This window comes from Kogia breviceps, chromosome 2 (genome assembly GCF_026419965.1).
Source record: "Kogia breviceps isolate mKogBre1 chromosome 2, mKogBre1 haplotype 1, whole genome shotgun sequence".
Taxonomy (NCBI): domain Eukaryota; kingdom Metazoa; phylum Chordata; class Mammalia; order Artiodactyla; family Physeteridae; genus Kogia; species Kogia breviceps.
The window spans coordinates 199856910-199882066 of NC_081311.1; the positions used below are offsets into that span (position 1 = coordinate 199856910).

The following is a 25157-nucleotide window of genomic DNA, read 5'->3' on the forward strand; positions in this document are numbered from 1 at the left end:
CCTGCACTGTGGGCCCCGCCCGCGCTGACACTGCTGATAGGGGGACGCCGTGTGGTCGGCGTGGGGGGACCGTGGTGTCTGTGGGCGATCAGATCACGTGGAGTGGGCATGGGGGACGCAGGCGCCTGAAGGTGAAGTTGTTTTGTGCAGAGGCGGAGCCCAGCGAGGACTCCACAGAGAGGAAGCAGCGTGTGCGTGGCTCACTGGAGGAGGGGGCACTGCGGACTGGAGGGCACAGGGCGGGAATCAGTCAAGAGCGCGAGGGACTTCACGAGAAGTGCTGGCACTGGCTGCCGCTGCTGCAGCTTGTTTATCCCATGGAGATGGAACTTTATCCGTCCAGAAAGAACAATCTGGGCTCTCTCGGTAGAACTTTCAGGAGACAGGCAAATACAAGCAAAAATAGACAAACGGGACTCCATCCACTTAAAACTCTGCTGTGCGTGAAAGGACACAATGAACAGAGTGAAAAGGCAGCTCCGTGTGGGAGAAACTATGTGCAAATTGTGCATCTGAGAGGGTTCACGTGCGGGATATATGAAGCACTTCTAAACTTGACAACAACGCCGATAAAGATCGAATTTAAAAATGGGCAAAATACCTGAATAGACGTTTCTCCAAAGATGATATGCAAATGGCCGACAAGTACAGGAAGAGATGCTCAACATCACTCGTCATGAGATAAATGCAAATCAAATCCACGTCAAGGTACCACCTCACAGCCAGTAGGGTGGCTACTGCCACAAAACAGAAACGCAGCGAGTGTCGGCGAGGAGGTCGAGAAGCTGGAGCCCTTGTGCACCATTGGTGGGAACGTAAAAGCGGGCAGCCGCCGTGGAAAACAGTATGGAGGTTCTTCAACGACTTAGAGATGGGATTACCAGGTGACCTAGCAACTCCTCTTCTGGGTAAACACCCCAAAGAATTGAGAGCAGGGTCTTTCAAGAGATATTTGTGCACCGCGTTCATAGCAGCATCATTTACGATAGCCAAAAGGTGGGAGCAATCTAAGTATTCATTGAGGGTTGAATGGACCACCAAAATGTAGTTTTTCCATATGATGGAATATGATTCAGCCTTAAAAAGGAAGGAAATTCTGACACAGGCTCCAACGTGGATGAACCTCGAGGACATTAGGCTGAGTGAAATACGCCAGACGCAGAAAGACAAATACTGTCTGATTCCACTTATATGAGGTCCCTAGGGTGTCAGACTCCTAAGACAGAGGCTGGGCAGAGGGGAAAGCGGGAGATGTTGTTTAACGGGTATAGAGTTTCAGTTTTTCAAGATGAAAAAGTTCTAGAGGTTCGTTTCACAGCTGTGTAGATATTCTAACTCCTACTGAACTATATACACTTAAAATGGTAAAGATGGTAAATTTTATGGTATGTATTTTTTTCCACATTTAAAAATAATTGAAATATAGTTGATTTACAGTATCTTCTTAGTTTCAGGTGTACAGCACAGTGATTCACTGATTCTATATATACGTCGAACATATTCTATATTCGTGTGTATAACTCAATCAGTCTGCCGTACACCTGAACTAACAAGATATTGTAAATATATATATATTCTTCAGATTCTCTTCCCTTATAGGTTATTGCAAAACATTGAGTATAATTCTCTGTGCTGTACAGTAGGTCCTTTTGGTTATCTATAGTAGTGTGTTATGCTATGTGTTTTTTACTACAATTAAAAAAAAAAACTTTCAGGAGGTGTTCCTGTCATACCGATGCGAAGAGGGACAGGTGTTGGGCAGTGGGTCCCCACCGAGGGTCCTGCCTTCCCCGCTCCCTCCACAATCTGCTGGTGTCAGATGCCCCTGAGGGTCCCTAGCTGGGAGTCTTGGGCCAGTTCTGTTTGGGGCCAACTTTGGGGCCCTTTGACTTCGAGGCTGGCCCAGGCAAAAGCCATTTGGTTTGCTCATTTTACCTTCCTTCCAGGGGCAGGAATTCTGGGCTGACGGAGGCCTGAGCTGTAAGGCCAGGACTCAGGCATCTTTTTTTGTTCATCTGCATTTAGATCTGGGGGAGGTGGGCACGTCGGGCCCGGCAGACGCCAGTTCACCTTCTGGACCATGTCTCCCCCTCCTGCAGGTGGCAAATCTGAGGTCGCAGACATACGGCCCAGAGCACACACTGCGTGGGGTGGTTCAGAGTAGCTGGTGTTATGCAATGCAACTATTTCTTCAGAGCCCTGTCTTCACATTGCACAAACATTTGTTGGGCGCTGACTGTTTGCAGCCCTTATATTTGGGGCTGGAGACTAAAGGTGATCGTGACCTGGTCTCCCCCGTGGAGGGGGTGCCCCCCGCGTCCCCCCCTTCACCAGCCAGGGGGACAGATACGTAAGCCACCAGTTATGATGCTGGATGTCAGCGTACTGTGACAGTGGTTTGCAGACAAAGAAGCGGTGGATTTATCTCGTGGACGCCATGGGAAGGCCAGACAAAGGTGCGGCACTTCAGTGGACTGGGTCCTTCGTTCGGCAGAAATTGAGTGAGAGCCCTGTCTGTGTGCTGGCCTCCAAGTTAGAGGCTGGGATTCCGGGAAAAGAAAGATGGTCCTCGCCACCGCGGAGCTTGGCCTGGGACAGCAGGCAGGAAGCACACTAAGAAGCAGATGTCAGGTCAGTCGTCACAGGTGCTGCCCAGGAAAATAAAGCCGGGGACAAGGAGGGGGGTGGCAGGAGGCTGGCGTCACGGCGGTCACTTAAGGCTTCTCTGAAGAGGCCACTTGAACAGGTGACTGAATGGAGTAAGCGATCCCGCCAAGATCAAGGGTTAGCAGGATCGGGCAGCGAGTGGCCAGAGGAGCCCCACGTGGAGGGGACGGAGCTTGAGAGCGCCCAGAGGGCGGGGTGTGTGTGTGGGGGGGGACGGGGGGGACTCGCTGTAGGCGGCAGGCTGGGAAGACAGCAGAAATCCACACCTGCATGTCCCCCTACACAACTATGTGTTACCAAGTCGCCCCGCCGGGGAGACGGAAGCCAAACCCGACCGAAAGTCACATTTATCTTTGAAAGATTTGATAAGTGAGCCTGTAAGGAATGTTCTGGAACATCTCAACGCCAGAAACAAAATAACGAAGTGTGTTTTGTCAGATCTCACTTGGGAGAGGCTGGAAGCCTGGGCTTCTCTGGTCTGCTGACCCCGTCCCCAAACCTGGGGCCTCTGCATCGTCTCAGAGCTGTTTTGTAACTCGCTCTAACCTTGCTGATCCTATTTCTTCAGGGAAAAAAAAATCCGAACTCACTTGCAGCTCTACACCAGGCTGGGACTCGGTCTGTGTCTTGGAGAAGTTAGGAGCCCTTCTGGAAGGCGTGGGGCCCCTGGCAAAAGGATGATGGGTGGGGACATCTTTCCAAGTGACGGGTTTCTTGAGGAATGGTGGACAAAGGCTGGCAACTCCGGGTGTATGGGGGGTGGTTAGCCACCGCCACTGTTCAAGGGAGGCCGCAGCGTGAGGACACGGCTGTCTCTAGGCACTTTCGTTAGCGCCTCCGGCGTTACCGAGTCCAGTACAATGGAAACCTCATTTGCTTAAAGCTCTCGCCTTTCCTTTTGTGGTTATCTTAATAGCAAGTGCAGTGTTCCTCTTCAGTCCCACATTACTGGGGCTGAAAAAGTCCTATTTGGTTGTATAATGTTCTTCTTTTTGCAAAAGAATGGGAAAAATGTTAGGACGCAGCCCGACGAGACGTTGCAGTGTCCCTATGCTTCTAAACAAAAGGCTGAATTTTTGCAATGATTTGTGTCATGGTTGGACACTGGCCCACCGACTTTCTCCCTGCTGGGTACCAGGCTGCACCAACCCCTACTCCGGTCCATTTCCAACTGCCAGCAGGTATTTTTATGAAGACATACATTCTGGCCCTTTTCTCCTCTCCTGGAGAAACTACAGAGGCTTCTTCCCTGACAAGGCCAAGGTGAGCATCGTTTGGATGTCGGCTGTGCTTCAGGTAGAGAGGCACCTGCCCTGGGCTCCCATACTCCTGAGCCCTCCAGGTGTAGGTGAACCTGTGTGACTGGGATATATTTCCTCTCTCTCTGCCACGCTGGACCCCCCTCCCTGTGGAGCGCCAGTGCTCTTTCCATGGCTTGGTGTGGAATGCATGAAGGCACAAAAATGAATGAAGGACGGCAGGGCATCCACAGCTTGAAATGATGTATTTTCTTACTACCAGAAGACTCAGGAAACAATGCAGAAAATAGGAAATACCTTCATTGGCTTTCCCGGCTCTTAAATGGCTTGACTCAAGTGGGCAAACCCTGGCTGGGGAAGATGGGACATCTGGAGGCCGTCGTGGTCTCAGGCCACAGTGGAGCCAGCTCTGTCTCGTCATTCTGGGGTGAGACATGGTGGACACTTGGCCCTTCAAGGAGCCCTGATGACAGGTGAGAGGGGAGGCCCAGCTGCAGGGCTTAGCCAAGGATGAAGGGCCACTTCCAAGACTCCTCCAACAGTGTGACCCGCTGGGACAGACGCCCGTTCCTCCAGTAGCCTCCTCCGTGGGGTAAACATGAATCAGCTCAGCAGATCAAAGAAGAGAAAAGTAAAAGTCTGTGTGATGCCTGTCCTCCAGCAGGGTCCTGGTCCAGGCCCGAGCTGTCATTCCCCGACCTTTGCATAAATCATAAGCTAATTTTGTAAGCAGGTATATACTGAGGAGCTGGTTAACTTAGGTAGAATTAAGCTTTGAAGCGCTTCAAACACGAAACTAATAAAGGTAATAAACAGGAGTTCAAACAAACACACAAAAAGGTCTGTGTGATGGTGGCCGAGCATTCTAACACAGGGTGCATCCCGGTTGCTTTATTTTCACGTGGCTGGCGTTTGTTGCTTGTTAGGAAACCGCAGAATTGCACATCACCTTGAAAGAGGGACTGGCTTGCAGTGAGCTGGACATTTAGGAGTACGTGGGTTCCAAGAAAATGCCGTGAACTTCAGCTCCCTGACCTGGGTCACGGCAACGCCGTAAATCAGGCCAGACCAATTCCCAGGATGCCCGGTTTCCCTCGGCCCAGTTTCTGGGGATTGTGGGTGTCTGCACATTTCCACCCGGTCCCCAAGTACCAAAAAAAAAAAAAATAGATGGAAGGGTTACCTCACCGATCCTTGGCAAAGACCCCTGGACTCTCACATCTCAGTCCCAAGTGGAAGTTTACTCAGGAGATTCTGATGCAATACAGAAAAAAGTCAATAAAAGACAAGGGAGCCAGTTTCTTGGGGGGCTCCCCCATCTGGCAGGGCTGGAGGGAGGCACCAGGATGCCTGGAGGGGTGCGGGCCCCTGAGGCCCAGAGGCCAGGGTCCAAGTCCCCGTCCACTCACTGCCTGTGGGTGAGGGGGCTGGTAGAACTAAATCCCTGTCGCCCGCCCCTGCCTCGGCCCCCTGGGTGCCTGTGGAGGGTGACCAGGGCCTCTTGGGAGATGCAGGGGAAGCCAAGATGGCCCGAGGCAGGATCTGCACGGGGACCAGGGGCTCTCGATGGCTTGTAACTTTCCTCCCTCCTAAGAATTTCGAAGTTGGGAGGAGCAAAGCCTGGGCAAAAATGGTTGTCAGATGTTTCATGAAGTGCCTTCAGAAACGTCAGGCTTCAGGTGGGCCCTGTCCGGGGCACTCCCTTCCACTTTCAAGGGTCCTTCAGACAGGAAGTAGCACCCCTGGTGTGCCCACTCCCCTGGGGACTGGGGAAAAGCCTCCCCCGTGGGGGACCGTCCTGAACATCACGCAGAAACTAGTTCAGAAAAAGAGAAAACACCTCAGTGTTTGTCATAATGATAAACCAAAACCTGTTGAAGATAAAAGAAACAAACAAACAGACCTGTCTCATTAGGAACTTAAATCAGTTTTTAAAAATTCTACGTAAAGGGGCTTCCCTGGTGGCGCAGTGGTTGAGAGTCCGCCCGCCGATGCAGGGGACGCGGGTTCGTGCCCCGGTCCGGGAAGATCCCACGTGCCGCGGAGCGGCTGGGCCCGTGAGCCGTGGCCACTGAGCCTGCGCGTCCGGAGCCTGTGCTCCGCAACAGGAGAGGCCCGCGTACCGCAAAAAAAAAAAAAAAAAAAAAAAAAAAAAAAAAAATTCTACGTAAAGTATAAGAAAAATAAATTAAGCAAGGTTTCCAAAGAATAAAGCACATGACAAGGAGGTTTTATTTATGGACTAGAAGACCAGTTGACACACTGTCAATATGTGTCAGAAGCATTAAAATCATTCCTAGTCCTCCCGAGTCATGCCATTGAGCTCATCCACGGTCAAAAAAGAAAATAAATATAATCATCTCAATAGATGCTGAAAATGCATCTGAGAAAATTTAACGCATTTCTTTTTTTTTTTTTTTTTTTTTTTTTTTTTGCGGTACGCGGGCCTCTCACTGTCGTGGCCTCTCCCGTTGCGGAGCACAGGCTCCGGACGCGCAGGCGCAGCGGCCATGGCTCACGGGCCCAGCCGCTCCGCGGCACGTGGGATCTTCCCGGACCGGGGCACGAACCCGCGTCCCCTGCATCGGCAGGTGGACCCTCAACCACTGCGCCACCAGGGAAGCCCTAACGCATTTCTGATATTAAAATCTCTTTTTCTGGTATTTAAAGTCTCCAGAAGCTACAATAATGATCTGTCCTCACCCTCATGGAGAGTACCTATTTTGAAAGCTGACGTGGCAGTCACTGCCTTGGCGTGAAAGTCAAGACCATCCTCACCAAAACATTCTGTGTCGTAACACTGCCTGGAACATTTGAATGAGTCTGTAAAACAAGAAAAAGAAATAGAGACAGAACGACTAGAAAGCAGAACAGCAACGATGTTATTATCCCAAGGTAAAGCAATTATCTACCTGGAAGCTTTCCCCCCTCTCCATCACCAAAAAAAGAAATCCGTTCAGAACCATTAGAACCAAGGAAACCATTTAGGATGGAGGCCAATTACTAAGAGAAGGTAAATTTTAAGAACATCCTCATATACACTAGCAATAACCAATTAGATGATATGATGAGACAAAAAGATGCCATTCATAAAAACAAAAAATAAACAACACCTCCTATATCCTTAACAAGAAAAATGAAGGACTTTTTTGAAAGAACATCTCTTAGCTGGGGGATCCAACACAGTGTGTTTTTGAATGAGAAGCTCTGCTGACTGTGAGGCTGTTTGGAAATGCATATGATTGTAAAGGTGCCATTTCTTTCTCAAATTAATTCCTATGTTTAATGTAATTTTTTTTCTTTGTTTTTGTGGTACACGGGCCTCTCACTGTTGTGGCCTCTCCCGTTGCGGAGCACAGGCTCCGGACGCGCAGGCGCAGCGGCCACGGCTCACGGGCCCAGCCGCTCCGCGGCACGTGGGATCTTCCCGGACCGGGGCACGAACCCGTGGTCCCCTGCATCGGCAGGCGGACCCTCAACCACTGCGCTACCAGGGAAGCCTTTAATGTAATTTTTAATTCAAGAAAGTTATTGTCAGGGACGCAGGGAAGACGAAGACAGCAGAAAGAAGAAAATTATGACAAGGAAACGTGAGGAGGAAGGCTGGGGTGGCCAGATGTGAGATTTCAGAGCTCCGGTACTGAAATCATGGGGGCAGGCTGGGCACCAGAAGAAAACAGCATGAAGTAGGGCCGTCGAGAGCTCGGAAACACCACAAATCTCTGTCATCCCCAGGTACAGGTAGAGGGGGGACTATTCAGAGTGTAATTCTAAAAAAGAGGGGTTGCCAGGTCTTGCAGGAATAGCCACAGGGGTTGTGAAGACCCAGGCTCTCTGCAAATGACCATGGCCTCCAGCTCTTGAGGGGCCCTCCTCCCCGGCTGCACCCCACCTTGTTCATGAGCCAGCGGTTCAACAGTGAACCCCGGGATCTCTGCGGGACTTGGACCCCACAGCTGGCCTTTTGTCACAGCCCGTCTAGAACCCTTGCAGACAGCCCACTCTGGCCTTTGGAGTTACAGTTACACTTGACTGTCTCCCTCAGTGTTCTGATCTAGAGTCAGATGGCCACCAAAGACTGCGAACTCCAGGGCACCGTGGACAAAGAGAGGGGTCACCCCCGCCGGCACCCGAGCCCCTCCCGTCAGGGCCCTCCCGGGTCCTGGCCATCATCAGGGTCCGGCCGGAGGGATGCGGGTGCTGCTCTCCACGCCTCTCGTGAAAGTGCAGGCGGCGGCACCGGGTTGATCTGTCTTCCAGGTGAAGTCGAGGTCCCCAGTTTCACGTGGAGTCTGTTCCTTCCGGAGACAACACAGAATGGAAACGTTTCCCCAGGACTGTGTGGGTTTCATCTTAATCACGGCCCGAAAGCTGGGCGTGGCCGTGGGGACAGATCTCATGGAGGGGGCAGGATGAGGGCTGGGCGGGGTGGGGTCGGTGCTTTCAGCTGGAAACCCCACGTGCCCACCACCTTTAGGAGCCCACTTTTATGTTTCATTCAATGTTACTTCCGGAGGCTGCGGTCAGAATTTGTCTGTGAAACATACCAAGTGAGGGCACGTGATCTCACTGAAGTGCTGGGACACCCAGTCATGAAAGGGAGACCATGATTCTTAAAAGACTTCTAAGTGGATAATATCAAGCGGCACAGTGTGCACTGTGCAGAGGAAGAATCCGGCAGGCACCGAAAAGCAGGAAGGGGTCACTGCTGTAGGTGGACACGGCTCTCCGCCTTGAGCTTGAGGTCTTGCGGGGACCCGAGCACCTGGAGAGGAGAGGGGTTAGTGCCATCCTGGTGAGACCAGTGACCAGGGCTCCGCTGGACTGAGTGGAGGTGTAGGAATCAGAAGCGGATGCCCTGTTGCTAGGGCGACCGTCCCTGCCCGTATCCCCAGGACCATCTCGGTTCACTCCTGCTCTCCGAGCCTGATCGGTAACAGCGCCCCCGTCAGTCCCCAAAGCGTCTCACTTCAGCCGATGTGCCCCGTGATCATCCTGTCCGGCACGCACACACGTGCACGCGCGCGCACACACGCAGACACGTGCACGCGCGCGCACACACGCAGACACGTGCACGCGCGCGCGCACGCGCAGACAGCCTCCTGCCGGGGACGCCGTCGTTCTCCAGTGCTGGGAAGGGGATGTACGTTAGAATTGTTTGTAGATTTTTCTACAATACTCCATCCTCTCTCTGCCCTGCTGCCCCCTCCCCGTTCCAGCGCACCCAGCCAGGGAGTTGTGTGCTGAAAATCACCGCCCCGCCATCCTGACGTGCTACCTTCCAGCCCCGAAACCAGGGACGTGGCGTCAAGCCCCGGGGTTAGCAGGACCTCATCCTGAGTCAAGCCCCGGTCCCTGGGCTGTGGACATCACAGCTGTGCAGACCGGGGCCCCTGGTCAGGCCGCACCGGTGGGAAGCATGCTGGCCACGTGGAGGGGAGGCGGGGGGTGGTCAGGAAGGGCTTCCTAGGGCCGGCAGCCCCGGACCAGGCACCCCAAGGTCGGAGGACACTCCACTCCCCGCAAGGGAGGAGCAGCCATCTTTCTTGGGGCTCTTGTTTGCGGCTCATCTGCTCAGGGCCGCGCAGGTCTCCACGTTGGAGATCAAGACGGGGTGAAGGGAGGCCACCGTGGGGAGTGACTCAAGGCGGGAGAGAGGGAAGCCCCCGATTCCCGCTGGGCAGAGAAGGACCTCGGACAGAGCCCTGGGGCCGCTGACACATTCAGACAGGGAAAGCCACGGGGCGTAACTGTTACTGTCGTTATTCCTGTTGAGTGAGTGCGCGCTCGCCCGTCCAGCCAGCAAGCCCTGTGCGCTCATGTGGTCTAAAGGGGGTCGCAGAGAGCAGTCAGTGCCCCTCCACCCCCGTGCTTCTCACTCATCCGTTGATCCACTCACTCTCCCGTGCCTGCAGCCTGCCTCTGCCGTAGGGAGGACTGCGGCGGCTCATACCTGGGCTGGCTTCGGAGGATGTGCCCACCTGGCGTGGGGTCGCTGCCCCAGAGCTGGGACGGGCTCGCCTCCCTGGCTGCGAACTCTCTGCCCTGCCTCAGCTCAGTTCCGTTCAGCAAGTACGGCCTGAACATCTCCTGTGCCTGCAGTTCTGTGCAAGTCCCAGTGGGAGTTCCGTGTCTGCAGTTGTTTGTGTGAAGGGTGCTTTCTGGGGAGCTGCTCAGCCTTCAGGTGGGAACACCGGGCATCACAGGCTGCAGGGAGGAGACGGTGCCCACCTGAGCGCACTTGGGCTGTCCTGTGCACTTGCACAGCAGGCCTCACACCACCCCCGCGAGTCAGGTAACGCCCTTCCCTGTCTCTCTGTCTCGTCTCTCTCTCTTTCTCACACTGTCTTGTTCAGAGAGGCACGCAGAGTCAGGATTCAAGTTCAGGCGCCTCTGGCTCTGAGCCCCTGTCCACACCCCGGGCCCTGCTCTCCTCCTCCTCCCGAGGGCTCTCACCTTCCTCTCCCAGCAGCCCAGTTCCTCCGAGCCCAGGGCACCATGTGGAACAAACTGGCCAGCTCTGTGTTCTCCTGGAAGTGCTGGAGCCCCGGCCCTTCTGCACCAGCACCGCTGCCCCCGTCTGCACTGACCGGCCTTCTCCAAACTGCCGGGACCTGAAATTAGACGGTGGCTGGAAAACAGATTAGGACTTTTTTCCACTTTTGTGCTGTGGCCCAAACAGAAATGCAGAAGCCGTGTGTCCCTCCCTGTGCCAGGATGCCCGGCCTCATGAAACAGGCGGCGCTCAGAAGCATGTGTAAATTTAATTTGGGTGAACGTTGACTCCTGTGATGATCATTGCAGAGCCCCTTAGCCCAGCTCTGATTGGCCTTCGGGGCGGCGGCCACACCGACGCCCAGCTCAGCTTCCTCCCTGCTCTGGCCTCCTGGCCAAGGAGTTAATGGTCTGTAAAAGCACTTAAATTCATGAGGAGGACTCCTCGGGAGGAGCGAATTTGTTTGTAACTCACGGATTGATTTTGTTCCATGTGAGGGACCTTTCAGGGAACGAATCTGCTTGCATCACTGAGAAGTGATAAGTCTATCTTGAGAGCTCTCCAAGGACAGAGCTGCTTTTAACAAAGTAGAGGGATGCTTCCTGAGGGGCTCTGCAGAAACCCGGGGCAGTCCCAGCTGCTGAGAGCCAGGGCCGCGGGGAGACAGGTAGACTGGTCCAGGGGTGCGACCAGGGAGAGCCAGGCTCCCGGGGGACACGCGTCCGAGGGCGTCCGGCCTTGACAGTGGAACCTCCCGTGCGACGGGCCCAGGGCATCGTCTGGTGAGGCCCAAGCCTCAGAACCTGAGATGTTCGTCGGCTGGAGCTGCCCGGCGTGCAGAGGGCTGCCCAATCCTCAGAGCTTGAGTCCCAGAGCGTTCAGGCAGGGCTGGACGTCCTCTGCTCAGCATGGCCCCGGGGGACTCAGGGAAGGGGCGGTTTGGGGCGGTTTGGGGCGGTTTGGGGCGAGATGGACGTGAACATTTCTTGGACGATTCTTTCCCTCCAGCATCCGTTTTTTTCTGCTAATTCTAGAGACCTCAGCAAGGCTGTTGCGTTTCTGGGGCTCCATTTTCTGGCTGTGGTGCTTGATGTCCCTTGGAGGAGAGTGTGGCATTTGTGCGAATCCTGTCTTACTGGGAAGGCGGGGCTGGGGACTGTCTCCCCCGACCACTGAAGTCACCCTGTGGCCTGTCCTCACCCAGAAGCGGGGACCTGTGTGTGAGCACAGGCGGGGCGGCAGGGCCACGGGAGTGCAGGCGGTGGGGTTGCCACGCCGCTCAACTTCTCTGCGGGTGTAAAATCCGCCTCCCGCTCCCGCCTCCAGCGGCTCATCTCGGAGGAGCTGGGCCGGCTTTCCTCACGTTAAATAGGAGAAATAGGGAGAGAAACGCGGAAGTGCAGGGACAGGAGGAGACACAGAAGGAGTGATGGCCAGCCCATCCTTCACCGCTCACCAGCTTTTAATTCCAGCAGAAAGAAAAGGATTGGGATTTTGAAGACAGAGCAGGGAAAACATTCAGCACTTGAGCAGAAGAGTTCTCTGGAAGCCTGGCCACAGAGGAACTCTGACACCCGGGGGGAGGTGGGTCAGAGGCACCCCAGCTCCTGGGGTGTCCAGAGGGGACCGGATGGGTTTTTTTGCTGGGGCGGTGGTGGTGGTCTCTGCCTTGTGGAGAGGGAGGTGGCTCTCAGGAATGGAGAGCTGCAGGGCTGTGTTTTTTACTGGTTTCCCAGCTGCAAGATGTACGGAACTGGCTTTTCTCTCCTTTTGCATCTGCAAGACGTCAGTAATCGATGGCCGATCAGAGTTGCTCCGTGAAGCCAGGGGTCCACGGGCGGCATGTCTAGCTTCAGTCCCCCTGGACCCACAACTTTAAATGCGATTCGCCTCCCTGCCGGTCCCCTGGTGTTTTATCTGGGTTCCTTCTAGCCTCCTTCCCTTCAGAAATATTCCGGTTAAACCAGCCTCCTCTCCAAGAAGGCAACGCGTGTACCCGCAGCATAGAGCATCTTCTGGGGAGAGTTGAGGATTCCACGGCATTAACCGGGTCTGAAAACTGATTCGTCAGATGCCAGCTGTGCCCCCGCGGGGACACGCGAGTGAGCTCTCAGCTGTCCCCAAGATTCTCAAAAATCACCAGACCCCCAGGGCCGTGGAGACCTCCAGCCACTTCCACCTGGGAGAAGTGAGGTCCAGCTTGGGGACAAGACGTGACCAAGGTCACTCAGATAGCAGGTGGCAAAGGGGAGACAGGAGGGGTTAGCGGGGCCTGATGGGAGCTTTTCCTGTGCGAAGCAGCCTGAGCCCTGAGGCAAGTCCCAGCCCTGAAGCTCTGCAGCTCCTCTCGGGGTACACGCTGTCCCGCCTCTTTACAGATGATGGCTGAGATGGAGGGTCCCAGGGTCAGGCAGACTCAGCCCTGTGTCAGCGGAGCCGGGCCAAGGCGGGCCTCCCCGCAGGGCCTGGGGGTCGCGGGAGCCGCTGGAGGGCGGATGGGAAACGCCCTCCCTGCAGCCAGCTCCGCTCCAGGAGGAAAAGGTTCCACTCAGTCCTCCTTCCACCACCCACCAGTCACGCCACCTCCCCTCCCCTGGGCGGGGTGGGTAAGGAGGCGGAGGGGCCAAGGGGCCACCGCTGAGTGTCATCTGTGGAAGGAGACATGGCAGAGTGTAGAAGACACACGGAGCCGCATCCCTGGGATGCTCGGGGTTTGGGGTCAGCTTCTCGTGCCTTCGGTGCTCAACCCTCCCAAACGGGAGATGCGGGGGGGTCCCTGCTGCCTGGTCCTGAGGGCCCCGCCTTGCTCTCGGGCTGTCTTTGGCGCTGGAGGGGCCCCTCCCCTGGGCATGGTCCACTCTTCCCGATCTCCCTCCCAGTAGTGACGGGGGTGACCCGCCAAGGCCCTGGTACGTGCTGCCTGGTTCGGCCACTTTTATTTCATCCAGGCAAAGTGGCAGAAGATGAAGAGCTGGCCTCTCGTGCGTTTCTTGTGTGCACTTAACCAAGGAAAGAATACAGCCCAGGAATTTTATTTATGACTCTGCCCATATGGCTACGCAGCGTCCTCAGTGTCTGCTGTGTCGGCCCACAGCCCAGCAGAGGACGTCTGGGTCTGGGGACTCTTCCTTCCCGATGTCCTGTGGGTTGGCTCCAGTCAGCAGGTGAGCTTGCCTTTGACGATCTTGAGGGTGATGATAAGAATTCACCATCGAGATCTCCGAGAATCCTGCAAACCAGATCGTAAATGCCACGTGGCCCTGGGGATGTTACTGAACACTGTAGGGTCATTTCCTAAAGGGATCCAAGGTAGTTTTTACATTTTTAAAGTATGTTTGTAATTTTAATTTGCAGTCTTAACTTATAAAAGCTAATGGGTTTCCCGCTAAGACGTAAAATGTGCGGTGAACTTTATTCTAAAGACCGACAGCATGGCTCCCATGCTTTCCCGCCTGCCTAGACCCTCTCCTGGGATCTGAGTCCCCAGCTGCTAGTGAAATGACATTAACCCCTGAACCCCTGTAAATATCCAAGGTCACAGCTTTACTTAGTGTTAATTATGCCTTCAACTCAACATTTTGAAGTTCCTGAAACTCAAACTAGACTATATTGGCGGGGAGAATGGTTTCCTTCCACATCTTTCTGGTTCACTAAATAGCTTCGATTTTGCTTCTCTAGTCCACAGTACAAGGTATGAGGGAGAATCCACGTTCCTTCCCAGAAGGTGCCGTAGGGCTGCTGGTGCTCTGAAGATGAACACAGGGTACACAGTAATCCCTCATCCAACCCTGAGTTCACCTCACTCAGAATGTGAGAGAGCCAACTTTTAGGCTGTTTTCTGGAGCCAGGGGGATGTTGGGTGTGTGTACGGCACCCAGGCTGCCATTTTGTGTGCAGTTCTGGGTGATGCCCGTGAGCTGAACAGGGTGAGCGGGCTGGGAGGCGAGGTGGGGGCAGCGGAAGAGTCATGCATCTGGTCAGTGGGAACCCTGTTTTCAGCACAGAGCCCCACCAGCAGGAGAAGCTTCCCCGTGAGGGACGTCGCGAGCCAGTCTCCCAGCCACACATCCTGGTCCTGGAAGTGAAGTGACCAAGGTGACTTCCGGTAAAGACAAGGAGAGGCATTTGTCCAGGCAGCCCTGAAAGGCCAAATTTGGAGTAAACGCGTTAGCAATGTCCGAGAACATGCTTGGAGGAGGACGACACCCCAGGGCAGCGGAGCCAAGAGGACTTCAGTGAAAGGCCAGCTCACGCGAGCCCCGTGGAGCTTTCTCCTGAGCTCAGCGAGGACCCTTCACAAAACCCTGGGGCATCGAGCAGCAGCACTGCGGGTCCCTCCAGCACGACGAGCCTCCTGACGTCACTGTCCCAGCGGAAACTTCACACCAAGGACACCTGCTGCTGTCCTGAGAACCAGGTGGCCCGCCACTTGGAGGGAGGAGAGGAGAGCAGGGGCGGCACCTCGAAGCCGAGTAATACCTCACCTCACCGCCCTTCCAGCTGCCACATCATCTCAATAAAACGGGGTGAGCTAGGGAGTGAGACCCCGTCGCTACCCAGTTAACGTGGAATCACGTCATTGTGTTCACCTTGGTGTTTTGCCCTTATGGCTGACCTTAATGACCGTTTGTTTGAAAGTTCAGTTCTTTCACACATTCATTCAGTGTCTGGCTGTCTGCACCTTTGCCCCCAAAACACCGAACTTCCCCAGCCGTGATTCTGCTCCCTGTCAACCTTCAGCACTCTGATGCCCACGTTGGGAGAAGGTAGTGTAATCAAATGACCAGATGGGTCCCCAAGTGACCTTCTCCAACCTACTTTTTGTGTTTTGGACAAACCTTTGCTCAAAAACCTTGCCTTGGCCCTTGGGGCCGGCCCAGCGGCACCACCGAAGCTTGGCCCTCCCCCTCCCACTCCCCAGGCCGTGCGGTCGGGCGGGGTGACGGGTGCCAGCCAGTGAGCTTCAGGAGGAAGTGGGGGACGCTTCAGTCTGTCTTCCACTGCCCGAGTGGCTGGAAGGCCACATGCCCGCAAAGGTGCAGCTACAAGGCGGTGGAGACCCTGCCAGCCCGAGTCCTGAGTGCCCTGTGGAGCCAAGCCCCAGCGGGCCTGGATGAGCAGGAAGAGGAGGGCAAGGCCCACACGTCACCCCGGGAGAGGCGGGACCTTGTCTGCAGTTGCAGCCTCGCCACCCTCGCTCCCGCTGGACCAGCCCTGTGGTGAGAGGGAAGACACAGTGTGACCCCGCAGAGGTCTCTCTCGTGTCCTGGAGCCTCAGACACGGTTACTGTGCTTTGCGAAATGGGTGTGCGCGTGCGTTGGGAAAACTGTCTAAACTAAGTTGTTTCGGATTCATTTGGGGGAGAAGCTCCATTCCTAAAGGCACTTTTCACTAAAGTTTTTAACGTGTAAAACTCTTTCAGAGTGTAACCGTGGCTTCATTTATTTGTTTACCAAGCATGAGCCTCTCTACCCCAGATATCCTTGAAGTAACTCCTGTTAGATGTTGAAAGCATTTGGGTTGTTCGAATTCTTATCTTTGGTTCAAGGTGTATTCGCTGATTTTGAGAGTCCTGCCTCCATTTGGGGTTTTGTTAAAGCTTTCTTCTCTGTCTGTTAACTTTCCTCCTCTGTATGTGCCTCCAGAGTAGTGTTTTATTTTCAAGTGGATTCAACCTGAATTCTTTAAAACTACACAGAACATCTGTATCTCATCTATTTATTGACAAAGCTTGATTAAAGAGAGTCTAGAAGGGAAGGTGGATTGCTGGATCTAAGATTTAAAGTAGCTGCCGAATCCCTTTATAAACATTGACATCAACACTGCTTTCCATATTCATGGGTCTGTCTCGGCAAAAGAAATTACTATAGGATGTTAAGCTGGAGTCCAAATGGTAAATAAATGCGTTAAAAATGGGCAGATTATGCAAGGGTGATTCCCGCTTAAGGAGCATAGCCTTTGATTTGGTCAGAAATGTGATAGCAAATATTCAGACTTCAGCTACCCTGCTTTGGTCATAACTCCAAGGTCTCATCCCCTGTCTCTGGGTCTTAGCGCTGTTATCTTTCTAATTAAAGTAGTCCTTTCCGGCTTTCAAACGCAGGAGTATTGTTGCAATCAATGCAGAAGTACAGGGGAATATTTGGGAAATACACAGCTCTGCTTATCACATGGTCATCTGTGATTTGCACGACTGACTGTCAGGCTGATTCTTCCAGAAAGGAAGAGACGGAAGTCTTGGCACTTGAGTGATTGAAAACGTTCTTTTAAGAAGAGGGAGTCCTGTCCTCCTTGGGCAGGTTCCAGGGTGCACAGAGGCTCTTCTCCATCTGCTCTATACAGTGCTCAGCCATCCCCAGGACTCCTGGAGCCGTGGAGCTGCACTGAGTCACGCCCAGGAGCGTAGCAGGGTCTGATTGAACTCTGCCCCGGATTCACGCCGACTTCTGTGCGATGGGCCCGTTTGGACCAATGTGACTGCATAACCTCTACCCTCAAACTGTGAATTCAGTAGTTAACGATTGCAGCAGACTCAGGACAGAGGTGACCCTCCTTAGAGAAGGGTGCGGCGTTGTGCGTACGAGTGTTTGTACGTGATACTCGTACGCGTGGGGTGTGTGTGTGTGTATGTGGTACATATATACACACGTATGTGGGATATGATGGCATGTGTGTATACACACAAATACACATACTCTCTAAGTACCGAAGGGCCTGAAGCCCCTCAGCCCTGCTCCGCCCTGTCCACCCCGCCTGCCGGGTCTGCAGCAGAGCTCCACGCACGCTGTGTGCGCCATAGATACGAGTTGTTGAGCGGCTGCATGTCAGAGAAAACTCTGTTTGTATTTGCACCGTAAAGTCAGGCTCCTTGAGTCGCTCAGCCTGCGGCGCCCAGGCATCCCAAACCCCAGGGAAGCCAGTACGTGTGACATGGAGCAGGATTCCGTCCCTCGAGCGCCAGTGGCCTCGTGTGTCGCGCCCCCCGTGGGTTTCTCAGCCCAAGGTGAGCTTCCATTAGGTGCCAGGGGCCCACTCACCTGGGGCAGGTAGGACCGGCCCACTTCATAGACAGGACCAGGCTGCAGGCTCAGCGGTGCTGTGCAGCACCCCTTTCAGGACGTCCCAGCGTCAGGCCTGGTCATAGCCCCGGGGCAGAGGTCAACGCCTCCCTGTCCGGGCATCCAGGGAGGGGCTTTGTTTGCTCTCAGATGCTTTGCTCCGGCAGCCCCCAGCTTAGGAGGGGGCTCCGAAGAGCCAGTGGTTCCACGAAGCCTGTAGAAAAGAGGGGACACCTTGTGTCACCGCACAGTCTAGGACATGGGGTCCCACTGAAGGTTGCTTCCAGAAATGCACGTATGCACACGGGCGGTCACTTCTCATTCGTGCCATCTTCTGTGGCTGCGTGGGAAAATACAGAATAATTCAGGGTTTTCTTTTTTCCTACTCAAAGATATTTTGAAAACACAGTACATTCCGTAAGATTTATTTGAGTCTGCTATAATTTATAAATGTGGGATTTCAATCCAGGAAATTTGAACTTTAAAAAATTGAGCAATAATGAAAGTATTTCTGTATCTCTTTACTTGGCCCTGGGGGCCGAGAGCCATCTGGGATGAGGGCGTGACTCTAAACTCCCGCGTGGAAGCCAAGGCCAAGAAGGCCCTGAGAGTACCTGTCCCCCACGACCTGCCCTTCCCAGACTGGGCTGCTCAGCCCCCCCCAGGGTCAGTCGGCACGGGGGCCGGGGTGGGGGGGGGTTACCAGTGGGCTGATAAGCGTCTCATACTAAGTGAAGTCAGGCAGAGAAAGACAACTATTGTGTGATATCACTTATATGTGGAATCTAAAACCAGTGAGACAAATGAACTTATTTACAAAACAGAAACAGACTCACAGACACAGAAAACAATCTTCCGGTTACCAATGGGGAAAGCAGGGTCGGGGAGGAGGGTTAAATTAGGAGTCTGGGATTAACAGATACGCACTACTATGCGTAAAATAGATAAGCAAGGACCTACTGCGTAGCACAAGGAGCGATATTCAGTATCTTGTAATAACCTATAATGGAAAAGAATCTGAAAAAGAGTAGATATGTATAAAGAATATACACGTGTATTATTGGATCACCAGTTTGCTGTATACCAGAAACTAACAGAACATCGTAAATCAACTGTATGTCAATTAAAAAGAGCAGAGCCCGTATCGCCCACATTCACGGGTCCTTCTAGGTTCAGTGCAGACAAAGGAGCCCTTAGATTTGTGTATTGCAGAATTAGAAGTTTGAATCTCCAAAGCAAATGGTTGGGAATTACAGCTCTTTGTTGGAAGGAGAGTGACGGATGCCTTTTTTAGGAGGAAATATCTAACGCTTTTTCCAGAGGCGACACCAACTCCGGGTGCTTTGAAGATCAGCAGGGGAACATTGACCTTACCCGGTGGATGGGCACCCCCGGTTGATCCTCTCCGGCTGACAGCAGACCCCCCTGTTAATGCCCCCGGGACCCCACTCCCTCGCTGCCAGGAACCAGAGCATCTGCACGAGATTCTTCACAGACTCACCTCGGGGCCTGCTGGCGTGAACTTGACTTCTGTTTCTGTGCCTGCTGCCCCTGGGGCTTGAGGGCTCCCAGGTGTCAGCTGGGGGTAAGAGGCGAGTCCATCAGATGTCCTTCCCCTGGCAGGTCTACGGGGTGAGCGAGCGAGGTGTCGGCTGCACCCGCCAGCAGCAGCGCGTGGAAGCCCAGCGAGAAGACGCACGGGGGCCCCAGGCCGGGGGGGTCGCGAGCTGGCGGACGGGGCCCGCGGGCTGCCTGGGAGGGGTGGCCAGTCTAGGAAGCCCGAGTTCTGTCTGCGTTTGCCCTGAGACACCTGAGCGCCTGTCCTGTGGGCCCGTCAGATGTCTCTCGGTCGGAGTTAGCGACCACTGGGGGCAGGGAGCCAGGCCGAGCAGGAGGAGCTGGATTCTTGCAAGTGCGAGAGGTGACGTTTGACAGCCGGCCTTGTTCGTGGACCGCTTACCGTCTCTCTGCCATTTACCCACTAAGTGCACCATCCATTCACTCCCCTTCCCCTTCAGCTCTCATCGGGCGTTAAACACGCACGTTCAGTTTTACTTCACCCCGTGCCGGGGTGTTGACCGGCCCCCGCGGAGCCCACCCCAAGGCCACTGCGCCCACCTTTCCCCGGGACCCCGGGGCTGGCCTCCACCAGGCGGGTCAGTGCTTTCCCACCTCAGCCCTGGCCGCTCACAGCCGCGTGGTCCGGCTGGGGGTTGCTCACCCACCCTGTCCCGCTTCTCTGAGCTAGTTTTACCCGAACCCCTGAGGCCCTTCCACGCTTGAGCGTGGGCTGGTCAATGTCTAAGTATGCTTTTTCCCAGCAGAGATCAGTTTTACTCAGGTGGTGCTGAGGTTTGAGAATAGGAAATGGGCTAAAAGTAACTGAATCCAGAGCTTGGGAAGCAAAAGGCCTTGCCGAAGGGGTGGGTGGGTTAGACCAGCCCCTGGCTGGTCTCCGGAAAGCTGGGATATCCCTGTGCCTAGAAGGAAATCCTCCCGCCAGGGCCCCCTGGGTGCTGTTGGTTTGTCAAAATCGACCCCATATCTCAAGAGGCTGCCAAAATCAGGGTTCCCAGAGATGGGTAGGACCGGGGATTGGGTCACAGTAGGATTCTTAGTAAGGTTTCTGCATTCTTCTGGATCTGCACACCTATATGCATAATATTTCAAAAGTAGCATAGTTTTTTTCTGGGTGGTTGAAGAAAAGAGGGCCCAAGAAAATAGATTCAGGTGCAGTTATTTCTGTAAACAATTTTGCATTTTAAAAACTGCCTACTTTTCTGAGATTAATTGGGGAACTAACAGCTGGCCGTAGTCAGGCAGAGGTCATCGTCACCACCGATGCATTCCTGGAAACAGTGTTTCTATCCCCCATTTTTCATCGTTCGTGGGAAGCGCTCTTTTGCATTTTCCAGGCTGTGCTCCCCCGTAAGAGACGGGCTGGCACGCTCTGAAGACAGCGGGAGTCTGGGTTTCATTCCCAGCTCTCCCTCCTCTGCTTTGTGACCCGGCTGGTTTGAAGCCTCTCCAGGCCTGGGTGTGTTTATGCTGAAGATGTGGAAATGAGAGCAGAATCCATATCGGAAGCCAGTTCCTGGCCTGCCCGCTGTCCTCCAAACGTGCAGAAGACCGCTCCCAGCCAGCCCAGCCCCCACTGTACTGGACCTGCCCTCCCAGAGGTCACCTGCTGGCCGCCCCCACTGCCAGGCGCAGGTCCGAGCTGTCCCCTGCGAGGCAGTCCTCCCGCCAGCGTGGGGCGCTACCGGGCAGCTCCACTGGCCTCTTCCAGAGGGTCCACGCGCAGCCTCCCCACCTCCCCTGAAAGTGTGACCCTAAAGGCATGCAACCCCCAGTTGTGCCCCCACCGGGAGGCACAGAGATGGAGAATGAGGCCCGGGTTTGGGATCCCGAGGCCTGGGTCCAAATCCTAGCAAAGCAAGGTACCCTCATTCCTTCCACGGGGAGGGTCTTGCTCATACGTCTGAAGCCCCCAGCCCTCTTCTGGGATTCCAAGCCCCGCGTCCTGCTGAGTGAACTTAACCTTCAAGGTGTCACGGAAGCACTGACCACTCAGCCCGACCAGCACTGGTCTTATTTCCCCACAAAGGCGCCTTCTCTCGTGGCCCCCATTTAGCGCCTGGGGCCACGACCCCTCCTGTTGCCCGAGCTGGACCCTCGGTCACCGCTCATCTCCTGCCGATTCTCCAGTGCTGCTGCGTCTCCTCAGGGTCCCCAGCCCTTTCCTCCGGGACCACAGGGGGGGCCTCCCCGCCCTGGCATCCTCGGGGCCGCCCCACCGTCATCCCGGGAAAGCCCAGCTCATCGTGCTGTGTGCGCTGCGTGGTACCCCTTTCATTGCCTCCCCACTGCTGTGGGTCCTGCCCGCCTCTGCTCCCCCAAACGCGGCCTTCACCATCACCCCAAACCCTCACCTGCCTCCAGCCCGCCTCGCGTGCGCCCACGCGCCCTCGCCTCTGCCCACGAGGCCCTGACTCCTTGGAGGCCCAGCGGCAGCCCCTGATCCCGTGAAGAGCCCCCCAGAGCCCTGGGAATGTAATCAGCACGTTCTCTGTGCCCAAAGCCCTGAAAACTTAATCGATACATTCTCTGTGCTTTGATTCTGTGCCTTTTAATACTTTTATTATAACATTTCTTATATTTTGCTATAATCATTTGTATTGATAAATATTTGTCTGTATTTTAAAGTAAAATAATTGTAGACCTTTGTGTACCCTTATTATACCTTCATTAGAACACGTTACCTTTTCGTTGTAATCGTTTATTTTACTGTCTGTCCCCAAGGGAGCTATGAACGGGGTGGAGGCCAGGGAGCAGATCCTCCTCGTCATTACACGCCAACACCCAGCAGGATGCCTGATGTCAGAAAACCTTCCGTTAACATGCTCTCGAGCTGGTGCTGCCGTCACTGGGACCCTCGTATCTTCGGATACTCATTTGTCAAATGTGCAAAGACGGTTATTAAGTCGGTGCCCCCGGGTTTGGACCCGAGTGAAGGGCGTCGTGGGCAAGAAGTCGGTCGTGGGAGAGGAGGGGTTTCCATCCCGGGGCTGAGCTGACCTGAGTTCTGCCGCTGATTCTGCACCTGCCTGGTGACTTGGGATACGTCACCCCCAAGCCCAGGCCCCCGTCTCCTCATCTCCCAAATGATGTCATTGGATGGACCATCCTTAAAGGCACTTCCAGCCTGAAATGGGGCGGCTGCAGGGTGACTGTTTACTCCACCCTCTAACACTCATGAGTTTTATTTGGAAGCTGAATGTAGTGACATCTGGAGAAATCATAATTCACCGGTTAAACTAGTTCCTGGGTTTGGAGGCCTGTGGACCAGGAAGAGGCTGCATCCTCCTCGTCTCTGGTTACTCGGGACCGCTCGACCTCACTGTCTCTGAAACGTGGGAGGACCCTTTGCAGCGTCTCGTGACTCATGGAGAAGAAATGGGACGGTCTCCCTCCTAGGCGGCGCTGAGGATGGGTCCGCGGGGACCCCTGGCCTGGCTGTCGCAGCTCCCCTGGGAACTGAGCGGGGCTGGTCCTGGGGAGTCTCGGGCAGCCAGGGATGCGGGCTCTGCAGGGCGGTCTCTCCAGGCGGTGACATTGGGAGGCACCAAGTAGGAGGGACCTGCCTGGATGCCCAGAGGCAAGCACGCCCCCTCCCCAGCCTGTTCTCAGGGCTACTTCCCCACGGCAGACAGGTCACTGCAGACAGAGCCTGAGTCACTGAAGCCAAGCCCAAGCCGGGGCCAGGGGAGAGACACAGAGAGAGAGAGAGAGGGAGGGAGGGGGAGAGAGCGCTGTTTCCACTTCTAAGTGGACGTGAAGTTCTTGGTACCCTGGAGGAGCAAGGCCAACGGCTCCCCTGCAAGCCACCAGGAAGCCATAGAAGAGCCCTGGCATCATAAACGCGGTCATTCCAAAGAGGATTCCTCTTTGTCACACGCGGCAGGCTGGCTGGGGTCAGACGTCTGAGTCGCGGAGCTTGGAGAGAGGGGCCACCTGTCCTCACCCTCCTCACCCTTCCACTGACCCCAGACCCTGAACAGGGCAGGGGCCCCTGGCAGGTGGCGTCTGCAGGCGGGGGGCTTGTCTGGGACACAGAGAGGGGGCAGAGAGCACAGGGGGCGTCGGTGGCTCCAGCACAGACGGGCACGGTCCCTCTGGAACCCACAGCCTGCGCCGGTGTCCGGGCAGCAGTCCTGAATGTCACACTCGAGCTGAACGCGCAGGTCCTGGAATCTTTTGAGGTCCCGGCAGAGCCTCAGGCATCCCCGCAGGGCAGCAGAAGCCCCTCCACCCGCTGGGGGTCCTGGGAGCTTTGCGGTGTGGTGGTGGGATACCTCCCACCCAGCCGTTCCTGGGAAAGCAGGACTATCCAGAAGCGACGGGCCAGCCCCTGGCAGAGGAGCTGCGGGTCTTAACTCTGGCCCCATTTGCCACCTCCTTGCTGCTCACTGGCCTAATGAGACACACATGGCTGCAGCCTCTGTCCCACTCTTTAACAAAGGGCCCAGGGGCCTGTAAAGAGAGACCAGAGTGTCCTGCCTTCGAGCCGCTGCCTGGTTCAGGGACCACTTACAGCCCCCAGGGACTCCGCAGGGGGAGGGAAGGACCGGGCGAGGGAAGGAGGTGGGACAGCCGTCCAGAGGAACCTTGTAAAAACGCAACAATCCCAGAAGCCCAGTGCTTTCTGCTTTGCATTTGCTGGGAGAGGAAGCAGTTTGCCTTTTGTCTGTCCCTCCTTTGCCCCACAGGGATATGTCCTTAAACTTCTCCTTTGAAAATCAAGTAGCAGTTAATAGAGTCCAGCCTACGGGAGGATGGCTCCGGGCTCCCTCCTGCCGTTCTAGGTTTTAGAAGTGGATTCCCAAACAGTCATCGAGACGGGGTCCGTTTTGTCGCTTGGCATTTTGCCAGTTCTCTACCCTTCTGCCCCTTGGGGCTTCCAGGCCCGGCTCACAGCCGGGAGAGGTGCCCAGAGGCCACAGGGAGGAAGGGGGCCTGACCTGGGAGGACAGAGGGCCCCCATGTGCAGGGGCAGCTGGATCCCCGCCTCTCCGGTCGCCCAGGTGAGCCTGGCACCTGCCCCGGCAGGCCTCGGCCGCTGGTCCCTAAGGGAGGGGGTCCTGCTTACGTGCTTTCCCGTAATCCGGGCCGGATCGGAGCTCGCTGCTCAAAGCTCCGCACTCTCTCCAACGAAAGCAAAACCGCTCTTTCCTCCCGTCCCTGGACAAACATTTGTCACAGAAACTGCCTTGGGGCAAAAGCGGCTCTGGGGGAAGGAGCTTTGTTCTGGCCACCCGCTGGCGCTGCCCACCCCGGCCAGGCCAGCAGGCGGCAGGGAGGCGTCCCGCGCGTATGCCTGCACCCAGTGCCCCGTGGTCTCTTCAAACCCCCGCCCCGGAGGGAAGAAGAAAACCTGTCCAGCTGAGTGGGTGATCCTTCCAAGACTCCCCGCAGGGGCTGTCGCTGGCACCCCTGCTGCCCGCGCATTTGGGGGGGCGATCATCGAGGTGCAGCCAGACAAGCTGGACACGGGTCGGCTGCACAGCTGTGTGCACTGCGTGTCCCGGGCGGGCCCCGGCGGGTCTCTGTGTCTGGGGCTCTCAGGCAGCATTGTAGCGGCTGGCACAGCCTCAGGGCCTGGCTGCCAGCAGGGGCCCCGCCCCCGGCGGGGAGCATCATGAAGCTGGAATTCTTGTTTCTCCACCCAGCCGTGTGCCCCTGGCAGTCCGAGCCCGTCCCAGCCGCAGTTCACGTCTCTGAACAGGGATGCGGGTGATGTGGGCTGAGCACGATCACCCACTTCTTCCTGCTCGGGGAGCATCTCCGAAGAACTGCGATTTTGCCAGAGTGCAGGGGCTGATTCCTCAGTTCCGGGCGAGACCTGCCGTCTGCACTTCTCACAAGCTTCTGTGTGTTGCTGACCCTGCTGGTCTTGAGGAGCTTAGAGCGCACGGGAGTCCGAGTGCGTTACAGAGCGCGGGTGTTACAGGGGGCCTGGCGCTCCCGGTCACCGGGGTGACCTTCACCCCTGCTGTCTGTCTGACCTCCTCCTTGCAGTCCCTCTTTCAGCAGGTATTTATTGAACACCTACTGCGTGCCAGGCGCTGCTCCAGACCCCGGGGACCCAGCTGGGGAAGAAGAGCGCCCTCTGCCCT

General features: G+C 55.4%; 1 protein-coding gene across 2 annotated transcripts in view; it reads left to right on the forward strand.

Annotated features, from left to right (window-relative positions):
- Window positions 1-25157, forward strand: part of TWIST2 (twist family bHLH transcription factor 2) — a 50212-nt gene that overhangs the window by 19787 nt on the left and 5268 nt on the right. The window contains exon 2 of one of the 2 annotated variants that reach the window (XM_059054891.2): window positions 18802-18886. The exons of the other annotated variant lie outside the window; for it this stretch is intronic. The gene's annotated coding sequence lies outside the window, so the exon portion shown is untranslated. Of the gene's footprint in view, window positions 1-18801; window positions 18887-25157 lie in introns of those variants that run through there. 2 annotated transcript variants of the gene reach the window in all.